The following is an 11,844-nucleotide window of genomic DNA, read 5'->3' on the forward strand; positions in this document are numbered from 1 at the left end:
GACTGGCGTCTGTCGATCAAATATGAGCGTATCCATGAAAGTTTTATGCCTGATGTGACAACTTCCTGTCGTAGTCGTGCTGTAAGTATACCGTGGTCCACAGTATCAAAGGCTACCGACAGATCGAGCAGGATAAGAGATCCAATGGAACCTTTGTCAACATAGTCCCGCAGGTCGTTCGTAACCCTGAGTAGGGCACTCTCTGTGCTATGGTTCGAACGATAGGCGGACTGGAACTTATTCTCCAGGTTGTTCTCATAGAGATGCTTTGCCAGTTGAAAGTCAAATGCTGTCTCCAGAATCTTGAACATAGGCTCAGGTTTGAGACTGACCGTTAGTTTGCAAGGCATTGCACATCTAAAGTCTTCTTTTTGATGTGTTGTCTTATCAGTGCCCGTTTATGTATATTCGGCGATTCGATGCGTCTCCAGTATCACTATCCACATTATCTAATTCCTCTTTGATCTTGTCCGTAACATAGACACAAAAGTCGTTCTTCGGTGTCTGGTCAGCAAGTGACCAACTTGTGAAAAGCTGGTTGAAGAGCAGCTGAACCAAGTTAGAGATGTCTTCCTTGATGATTTATCCATTGTACCTATAGATAGCTATATATTCTTTCAAATGTTCTCAGACAGCAATGTTATTTTTTATCTTGAATGTTATGTTTTATTTAATGGACTTTTAATGGTTATCGGGACGCTGCAGTAATGTGACAAACATCAAACATATCATAGCTTCATGAACATCACACACCAAATACACTGAAACAACTAGAGACTATATAATGTGTGATCCATGTCCAGGCCCACTATTACGTTTCAGGAAAGTGGTTCTGTTTCATATACAAGGTCAGCGCATGAGGGAAGATTGATCCACGGGGTTCAGCGTTAATATTCCATTCTTTGGTACTGGAGAATTAATGCCATCTGAAGATTGCCTCGGACAGATATACTCTTTCTGTTATCTCCCTGTACCAGACCCATAAACGTAAGGAAAAGGTAAAAGTTATTGTTTCTCATATGCGATCAGGTAAGAATGTCCTTTGTTTTATTAATATAAATTTTGTGAAATGATTAAGTAAATGGATGGTGGAGATGATTTTCAGTTACTACTCATAAGGAATAATGTAACATATCCATTGCCCATCTACAGATTATCCATTCCCCGACTACTGTTTATGCTATGAATACACAATGCCATTATAGAAAGTGGTCAAATGTAACATATGTTATATTTGGGATTACATTTTCTCAGAAAGTACAGATTCTAATACTTCTGTTTTATTCGAACCCTCACTCAGAGTCAGGCACCCAATCTGCATAACTTAATTAGGTTACCTTTCTGAAGTCATTAAAACTATAAGACTGACATTTTCTACCTTCAAAGAAAAGACCTTAACGGTTTAGTTACAATGTACTTCAGTTACAATGCACTTCTGACATTTTCAAATTAATTACCAATTATCAATCATTTACATGCATTAGGCTACACACTACGTCAACCTTGAAAAAATGACCCTTAAGAACGTTTAACGCTTGTGTTACTCATCATCGTCAGTTTGGCACAGAAAGTGTAATGACATCACTCCTCATGGGAGAACTCTTCACTGTTAATGGCGATTTGTATGGCGTATGGTAGCTGCTGGGAGTTCAAATTCTACGCTTTTACAAATACAGGAGAGTAACATCACGTTGCAGCATGTAAAGTTAATGTAACTGACGTTTTGAGGCAGCATAGCATTACTGTACAATTCATATTATATAACAATGCGGAGAAAGCTCAGAGAAGATATGTTAGTGCTTTATGAAATACCGAATACGTGTATGTTACATGTGTTATACTTTGAATTGACACTTTCTCACTGACAGATGAGTGCAGAGTCTCGCACTTGAAGAGGGTGAGTCTCATCCCTGATTCGACCCCACACATAGAGCTAGCGACCAAACTCGCTCAGTCGTCGACTTCCACAAAAATGGAAGTCTGACAACTGGTAGTCTAGATAACGTATTTTGTGTACCCTTCTGACAAGCGTAAACTGGAATGGGTACATATACAGTACAACCAGAACTTATTGAGAATTTAAGATTGTAATTTAAAAAAAAAAATTCACTCATTACTCACGAATTAAATGTGAATATTAGCAGAACATAACTCCAGATTCAAAGACAGGTATTTTGTCAAGTCACCATGGACAGCAATGCAGGATTCAATGCGGCAGGGCATACTACTGATCAAAGAAGTTAGAAAGTCGTGGTCCAGGCTGTCCCAATATCGGACCACCTCTTCCCCAAACATTTTCTATTGGATTTAGGTCAGGGCTATAGCTTGGCCAATCTAATAATGTCATATTTTGGGTCCGAAACCAGGCCTGTGAATGCTTTGAACGATGTTTTGGGTCGTTGTCCTGCTGGAAAATCCAAAAATGTCCATAGAACACGTGAGCAAATGGGAGTAAATGTCCCTCGAGAATATCTGTGTACCGCTCACTGGTCATATTCCCTTCAAAATACACAGAGGGGCGTTGCCCCTAACACAGATATGCCACCCCACACGTTAAATTTCGGACTGTACTTTGGGCGCTGATATAAAGGTTTTTCAGTGTGTTTGGTCCAGAATTTCAGTGTATTAGGAAACAGCCACACAGAACTTTCATCTGAGAAAATCACATTGTCCCAGTTAAAATTTCTATGCTGTAAGCACCAGTTCAACCTTCGCTCCTTTTGTTCAGGTTTCATGATCGGTGATGGAATTCCTCGACTTTTCTGCCAACCCATTGCATGCAGTTCAGTTTTAATTGTCTCCTTACATACAGCCACAGTTCCTCTATCAATCATATCCAGCCTTAAGTTTTCTAAACTCATTCGTTTGTTTTTAGAAACAAGAATACCAAGCCGCCTCCTGTCACCGACAGTCAATTTTCTGGGCCTACCTGCGCCTCCCTGGTGCTCAATGCCATATCCATTTGCAATATTTTTCAAAACACGATAAACAGTGGACAAAGGGATGCCTGTTCTACTTAAAATCACTTTAGCTGATCTGATGTCCTTGTTATAATACTCTAAAATCAACTGAGGATCACTGAAAATGTCGTCTGCTAGCAAGTAAACAAAGGGGGGTAACTCTTCAGAAACTAATGAAAAATGATTAGCGGAGTTGTCTCTCTTGAATAAAACCAAGCACTTGATAGCTGGTCAAGGTTGTTTATACTAGAAATCCAATGAAACCTATTCCTAAAATTCTCAATAATTTCTGGTCATACTATACTGTCAGTGGATAAGGAAGCCCTTGAGTTGCTTGAACCAGACCATCAGTGCTAACATCCACGTTAAATGTTTATTATGCATGTATTCCAGCAGTGTTGGCAGTTGAGTATTCATAGATTATTTTTATCGGCACAATTTCGTGATGTACATGTTCCATATTTTTTCATTTCAGGATAAACAATGCTGTGAATGAACACCAGCTGGGCTTCTGTACGAGCTCGCCCCTGAATTGCACAAGAAGGCGAAGCAGCTTCCGATGCAGATGCTGGTGGCGCAGATGAAAAAGTTACGTTCACAGCTCGGGCAGGAATGATATCCGTTTCACCTGTGGAAACAGTGCATGGGTGGGGAGATCACAGCCATCCATATAGTCCAATAGGATCAGTAGAGGCTATCATCTTAACAAATCTGTAGAAGAATCTTCCTCAGAATAATAAAGAAGCCCTAAATCACACCGGAGTAGTGTTATTAGTTGTTGTTTCAAGCCCTTGTCTTCAGCAATCTTTACCTGAATGTATATTGATGATGATCGACCAGTATAATTCTAGGCATTTTCTGAGGTGGCTCAGGAAGCTCGGAAGATGTACACATTCGGATGCCAGGTTTCCTGGTGAACACTATCCAAATGGAGTCAAAATTAATCCTTATTAAAACTGAACACAGATCTTTGACCGTAACCTCGATGAATATGAAATCAGTTCCTGGATCGATGGGTTTTGATTAGTACATTTGGCATGCTGGTATTTGGGAGCTTTAGTATCTCGGCCAACTATTGCGTTACCATGTTAAGGGATGTTGTTAAACAATTCTGGTATTCATGGTTAGAATCAGATCACGGTTATGTGGTTTATTATGTCCATTTACATTCTAATCAATACAGTGAGACCTCGGATATCCGGACACATTCGTTTTTACGTAAATCGTCCGGATAATTGAATATCCGGATATCTGGATTTTTGGTTTTCATACACCTCAAGGAAAATCGAAAATGTTTATGATCATCAAGCGTTTATTGTACATGTATAGACATTAAAAAACAGCATCACAACATAACAATCATACCTTTACAATTATTCAGTTTTGAAAAAGTCTTTCATTGAGGACTGCTTACACTGGGTGCCGCTCCTTTGCAACACGACGGACAACATTTTGTCCAGGTTTTCACGGTCGCCATTGTTCTCAAACTGACCGGAAGGTGAGGTTTCCGAAATCTGGGGTCCGGGTATATTTGTTAACTCGGACATACCATCTGTTTCGCCCACGCGACGTCCGGACAATTTTAACTGTCTCTTTCACAAGTAAGGCCTCGCTCTTCCCTTGTCTCAAAGGAGGTTCAGTGATTTTGAAAACATTCAGCACTCCGTTTCCTTTAAAACACGACTGGTGCGTATGTAAAATCTTTATGACTTAACCTCTCTTCAGATGTACGTCACTTGGAAGATCATACTTGTATGGATCATTTCTATAGTATGCATCGCCATGACTTCAGGTAAAACTGACAGTCGATCAAACCAGGAGGACGAAAGTATGGTTTTACGCCGCTTTTAGCACTATTCAAGCAAAATCACGACGGGGGACACCAGAAGTAGGCTTCACATATTGTACCCATGTGGGGAATCGAACCCGGGTCTTCGGCGTGACGGGCGAACACTTTAACCACAAGGCTACTCCACCGCCTCGTCGTTTGGAAGAGGCGTCCACCGGGCATTATACACCTTAACTAATCAGGTAACAATTCATAAACATCTGATATTTTCAAACTTGACAGTCAACATTATTTCACTAAATGGCGGCCCATAGTCTGATCCAGGCAAACAGGTAATTTAACGTCCTAAGCCATATACATACTAAGGCAAGCATTTTACCAGATGAAAGAGTTTGACACGCCATTTTAATTGGACTTTACATCAAACACAACCTAGACGACCTACAATTTCCTCAAGAGTCACGCACAAGTGAGTGAGTGAGTTTAGTTTTACGCCACTTTTAGCAATATTCCAGCAATATCACGGCGGGGACACCAGAAATAGGTTTCACACATTGTACCGATGAGGGGAATCGAACTCGGGTGTTCGGCGTGACTAGCGAACGCTTTAACCACTAGGCAACTCCACCGCCCTCAAAGAAAACATTGCCATTACTGAACGTCTAATGCCCATAACAATTATGCACTTCTTTTTCAAAAGGTTGTCATCCGCGCAAGGTCGACTTACGTTAAAGGTCATGCCATAACGTGGGAGAAAAAAACACACCTAGTTACGGCTGGTGCAAACCACGACCTCGATCATGGGCTCATAATGCGTCTGGAGAAAAAAACAGCCAGCAGATCCTGGTACGGTGTTAGGCGTAACTATGAACTGCGGAGTGAGTAGTTCAAATGTGTACTAAATAACCGTATTTGTTACGTTGTAACGGGTTCTCCAAATTTTCCTCCTGCGAAAAAAATGTTCGTGGAAGTTTGGAATGAAACCTACTAGTATTTTAACTTCTCTTATCGTCATATTACTACACCGAAATCCATTATATCGTCTGAGCTTTACTATGACGGACAGCGCTGACTGAGTTTGTTTGTTATTATTTTGCAACATACCCCCTCGGGTGTTAATGCACTTTGGATTGTCACGTAGCTGTCCGAGCGAGGCAGCATAACATGGGTTATAAATGGTTGGGTTTTCGGGAGGTAGTTTCTTTGGATGGTTTGTTTGTTTGTTGTTCAACTATGCAATATTCCAGCTTCATGGCGGTGGTTTGTAAATAATCGAGTCTGGACCGGACAATTCAGTGATCAATAGCATGAGCATTGATCTACGCAACTGGGATACAATGACATGTGTCAACCAAGTCAGCGAGCCTGACCACCTGATCCCGTTAGTCTTACGACAATCACGGGTTACTGAAGATCAATTCTGACCCAGATCTTCACGACTTCTTTATAATAGGGAGTCAATGTCAAATTAGCGACTAAATTAAGATATCATAATATGTTGGTTGGAAATAGACTATTCATGGGTCATAGCTCTGAATGCCTGACCACCCGATCCTGTTTGTCGTCGCCTTTTACGACAAGCATGGGTTACTGAAGACCAATTCTAACCCGGATCTTCGGGAAGAAGTAAACATGTAGGATTCCTTTTGTAAGTCACTATTGGGGGTTCCACTGTTGTTCAGTCTTTGGCTCATCGTAATAAACCCAAGACTCATGCATCCTGGTTACGTATCGCTCAACACAATCAGCTGGATCTGCTTCAATACAATGTCAGTGTTCACAAGAGATGCTGAATCTGGGCATAGATTTTCAAAGCTCTCTTAGCGCTAAGATAGTCGTAAGTGCCATACATTATCATTAACTTACGACTATCATAGCTCTAAGAGAGCCTCGAGAATCTAGGCCCTGGAGCGTATCTGATCAGAGGTGAGCGAGATGAAACTTTTGTCCTGTCCTCCCCCTAGTAAACTGAACGTTCTCATGAGTGATAGCAAGTGAAACATACAACTTTATGGACTTCATATTTATTGCATCCATAAAGTTGTAAGTTTCAATTTTGAGTCACCAACTTCTAGAATGCCCATCAAACAATGATACCAAGTGGTTTGGTATTTTGATGACTAATCGATCACCTGTAAAATGTGAAATGCAGGCCTCCCTGATCATCTTCCGTGTTCTCTCTTTTCCCTTCAAATTCCACAGCTCACCTTCCAAAAGCAGGAAAGGAAGATGCACCATCCACTGAAATATACACGATGAATGGTTGTTGAAGCTTAACATTTTAGTGGATACGTCGATTTGCTACTTGATGCATACTTAATGACGTAACCACTTTTGTATAATTTCAGTAACTCTCCATTCTTTAAGAAAAACTGAGCCGAGCCCCGCATTTTTTTCAGGAAATGGAGCCTTATTCGGACATTGTGCTCCACGTGAACTACCAGTACAAGAACAGCCATATCATGTACACTGTCAATGACATTTTACGAGAGCTTCTAGCAGTTCTGCAGCATGGCGAGAACATCATAAATGATCTGTGTCAGTAAACCGCAAGCCTGGTACACCCATGTTGTGGACCACTAGACAGCTGGCCCGATACATCGGTGAACAATGTTGAGGAGACACTTTGGTTCACCATTGTTATTACTCATTATTTAATAGTTGCTTGGGTCCTGTGTATCATGAGGAAGCCGTACTGAAGTATTCACGAATTAGTGAGTGAGTTTAGTTTACGCCGCAAATAATCGAGCCTGATTCAGACAATCCAGTGATCAACAGCATGAGCATCGAACTTGTTGACGAGAGCCGACAAAGTCCGCAAGCCAGACCACCCGATCCCGTTAGTCGCCTTACGACAAGCATGGGTTGCTGAAGATGAACTCTAACCAGGATCTTCACGTGTTACAATAAGTGAAGAGATATGTCTAACTCATTAACCCTACGAGTTAATACATGGGTATTTAAGATGGTAAGACACCGAAACCGCCTATACCGAATTATCGTTTCTAACTGATGATCTCGCAGCGAATGGTTTCAACATGCCTGATGCGGCGTCGAGCAATATTCACTCATTCACTATCTAATGATCAAATTCTAGTCGGAACCACCCCCTCCTCGATCAAAGTTAGATTTCACCACGTAAACTATTTTTAAGGCCCCGCCGAGGCCTACGGATCGAAAGCTAGATGATTTCCCTACAAAATGAGCTATAAATGGTCACAATCGGATCATTATTTCAAAAGTTATACGCCACGACTCACCGAAAACAGCTACCTTCGCAATTCCAAGCCCAAATCATGGATCAGCCAAGACAGCGAAAACTCACCTTTTAAATTCGTTTATTAATTCCAGCCACGTTGACAGCTCCTATGTAGGGCTAGATTCGACCGGCAGCGGCATTCCACTGGTCTAATTTTGTAGGGAAATCATCTAGCTTTCGATCCGTAGGCCTCGACGGGGCCTTAAAATTAGTTTACGTGGTGAAATCTAACTTTGATCGAGAAGGGGGTGGTTCCGTCGTTACACCCCTTTCCTTTTATTTAGTACTAGGATAGGGTCTATATACCTATATGTCTTTCTAACGCTGTTTCTAAGCGTGACACGCCCCTGTGATCGATTACACAACAGTCTCGTTTCCTGCTGACTGGGTTCCGTCCTATTGCGCAACTTAGTACAATAACCAGTCCAGAATTTTGAGGCCTATTCATTCAATTGGATACATAAATATTAATCAGTATTATTTGATACATATAACCACTTGTATATTGCAACACTACGCTCCTTCTAATCCTTGCAAACACGTCGTGCAGCGTGCTCTGTCGTACAGCGTGCTCTGACAAACGGAAATCTGGAACTCGTGGAAATCTCAAAACGAGGCTCTGTCGCTAGAAATGTTTGGCGGTCTGGTACGGACTTGATATTATATCAATCACATTGTACGTTACAAAGCTACACTGAATAAGCGCAAAAAACACATAACAGGTGTAGCAAGTGAGCCAGATGAACTGTGAATCATTTTACGACCTCATCAAACAGGGGCAGTCTGTGACGTCTTAGTTAAGGGCATGCTGCCTACACTTCGCCAGAAATACGAAGTTATTAAAGTTTAAAATTAAAATTAACTTGTAAATACCATTTTCGTATGAAACAATTAATTGGAATTCAGTGTAACCAGAGTTGTTTGTGTTGTCTCTTTTCACTTTCACACGAGAAAATTCGGATCGGCCTCAATAGGTTAATGAGACTCATGTTTCGGTTTGGTCCGCCATAAATAATTTTGAAAACTTTACTTAGGCCTTGAAATTTTGTTGCAACCATGTTTAGAAGCCATTAGAATACTTGGGGAGACTGGGGTGAAATATCCTTCTGAAATTGTCTCAGTGGTTGTCTGAGATGCAAGCTACACGTTGATTAGCCGAGAACGTAAAGTTCATTTCAAGTATTTATAAATCTACAGACATAAAAACATTTGCACACACCGTTATTATCATCAGAATATTCGTCAACTATAACTATTCTACAATCACTACGCCTTCGGCTCCGTACACAATTGGCCGCCTCCGTGGTGTAGTGGTTAGAGCGTCCGCCCGGAGAGCGGAAGGTCGCGGGTTCGATCCCCGACCGCGTCATACCAACTTAAAATATGGTACTTGTTGGTCCCTGTCTGGCGCACGGCATTAATGGGTACAAGGACTGGTCGGCTCAGAGTCAGTATAATGTGTCTGAGTGGGGTATTCATGCTTCACTGCGGCATGGTATCTCAGTGGGCTAGCACTATAAAACCAGCGTAAGTCTGGGCTAGTACAAGCAGTCGCACATACACATACACACGCATGCACGTCGTCATATGAGCGAAATATTCTCAAGCACGACGTTAAACCCAATTTCACCTCACATCGCCGTACACAATTACAACTTTGATATTGACATTGTCTAATGGAAATGGGTTTTATGGCTCCTACTCCTATTTTACAGGCGCTTCAAAATATCCTCAGAGTTATCCCCCTTACACCACAAAGCGCTCGACTGACCTCCATGATGACGCCAACTTTGAAGTACAATCACATAGAAATGTTTTCTCAATACATTTACCAAAGGCGTCACAATGTGAAATGTAGAGCTTTCTGTATCAATCGAATAACGACTAATTTATTTTGTGTGTTCATTTTCGACAAATTCCACACGAACTGGTAATCCAACATCAAAGGGACAGTTATTCATCTAGATAACACTCGTCATGGGTTATTTATTGGGTCTAATCTTTGAACTGTGTCTCATACAAACCACACAACAGCGGGATGACGTGTTGCTATCTGGCCCCCTGACTCAATATACACTGATGGAATCAATTACACTGCCTACTTACCCACTAAATCCTGTCAATGCGAGGAAGAATTTCCCCAAAGCTCTCCCCGTCCTTGATTTATCGTGGCATTTATTGCAGTCTGTGTTCGATTCTCGGCGAGTGGTACAGAGATAGGTAGTTTTAAAAGCTTCAGACCATGGGTGTAAACTCTAAGATTTCTCACTCGACCTCACATCTACGTATAGGTTGAGAGGTGAGATAATGTCGGGCGGCAGGGTGTCAGGCCACTGATTGTATCAACGAGATACTGAAACAAGCGGGCAGTACAAGGCGTACATTTATGTATCTCGTTGGTCCACGATTTTCATATGTATACAGGAAAACACAGTTCCAAGCAAAACTGTCAGTATTAATAAAATAGAATATTGTACAAGTCATTACAGAGAGCAATGACCCATGAATAGTCTATTACTAACCAGCATGATGTTTTAATTTAGTCGCTAATTTGACATTGACTCCCTCATTACAAGGAAACCGTGAAGATCAGGGTCAAAATTGATCTTCAGTAACCCATGATTGTCGTAAGAGGCGACTAACGGGATTGAGTGGTCAGGCTCGCTGATTTTGTTGACACAATGTTATCCAGCTGTTGATGATTGGATTGGCTGATCCAGACCGCCGCCATATAGCTGGATTATATTACAAAGTGCGACGTTAAGCAACAAACAAACACACAAAAAAGCATACAAACCACGGACTTGGTTGACACATGTCATCGTATCCCAGTTGATGCTCGATGCTCATGCTGTTTGATCACTGGATTGTCTGGTCCAGATTTGATTATTTACTGACCGCCGCCATACAGCTGGAATATTGCTGAGTGCTAAAACTAAACTCACTCACTCACTCACTCACTCACCTCGTTATAGGGATAACATCCATTGAATGTAGGCGATGAGAGGATGTTTTGAAAAAAACCCTAAACTGGCAAACTGTATATATTTGCAAACCAACTGACTCTATGAAATGGAAATAGTGGAATATTTTTAAAGCTAAGCTGCATCCAAAATGTGCTATTGGACCTGAACCATGTGCATCATCTGGGGATGCCGGGGACGAGGGTCCTGATGGTGACCCTTGGGAGTCACTTCTGTTGCACATGAGCGGAAATAGAGGACGTTGCCGTACACGGCGTTCACGTCGTCCACGATCACCCCACAGATTACCAACGAGTTCTGGACATTTTGTTTGTGAAGGTAGTAAAAGGATGTGATCGTGTTTTTGAAATCATTACCATGCTTGATTGAAGTCTACTACCGTATCATTGCCTGCTGTCCTGTACTGCCCCGCTATGGCGACTAATGGTGCCAGACAACGATTTCCCATCATTCCTTTATGGTAAACGGCAATGCCTGGGTGACAATTTCATGTTAGGTTGAGTTCCGTGTTTAGTTTCCACTACATGCATTTGGCTACATGCGACAAGGGAATATGTCTTTGCAGATATCATTTTATGTTACTGTGAAGAGTCCGAAGACATGTAACATTTATGGATGAATCGTGTCTCCATGTTACATGGGCAGTAGATTCCATTAACAAAAACTGTTTCATTATGGTTTTCCAGACAATAGTCTGGAGACACTTATACGTCCTTATGTGTTGCCCAACACGAACAGCTTGAAGACGTTCGTATCACTTCCGGATTGACAATTTATGGGTACGTAAAGACGTTCATATATTGGTTCTCAAGAGTAATCAACATGTAGAGATTCAGAACCATATTGCCTGTT

The 11,844-nt window shown here is 41.5% G+C and overlaps 1 pseudogene; it reads left to right on the forward strand.

The window, feature by feature from the left end:
- Nucleotides 1-4,700: 4,700 nt before the first annotated feature.
- On the forward strand, nucleotides 4,701-4,795 carry LOC124284628 (annotated as a pseudogene).
- The last annotated feature ends 7,049 nt before the right edge of the window (nucleotides 4,796-11,844 follow it).

This window comes from Haliotis rubra, unplaced genomic scaffold, assembly GCF_003918875.1.
Source record: "Haliotis rubra isolate DU_JTF1 unplaced genomic scaffold, ASM391887v1 Scf34, whole genome shotgun sequence".
Classification (NCBI taxonomy): Eukaryota; Metazoa; Mollusca; class Gastropoda; order Lepetellida; family Haliotidae; genus Haliotis; species Haliotis rubra.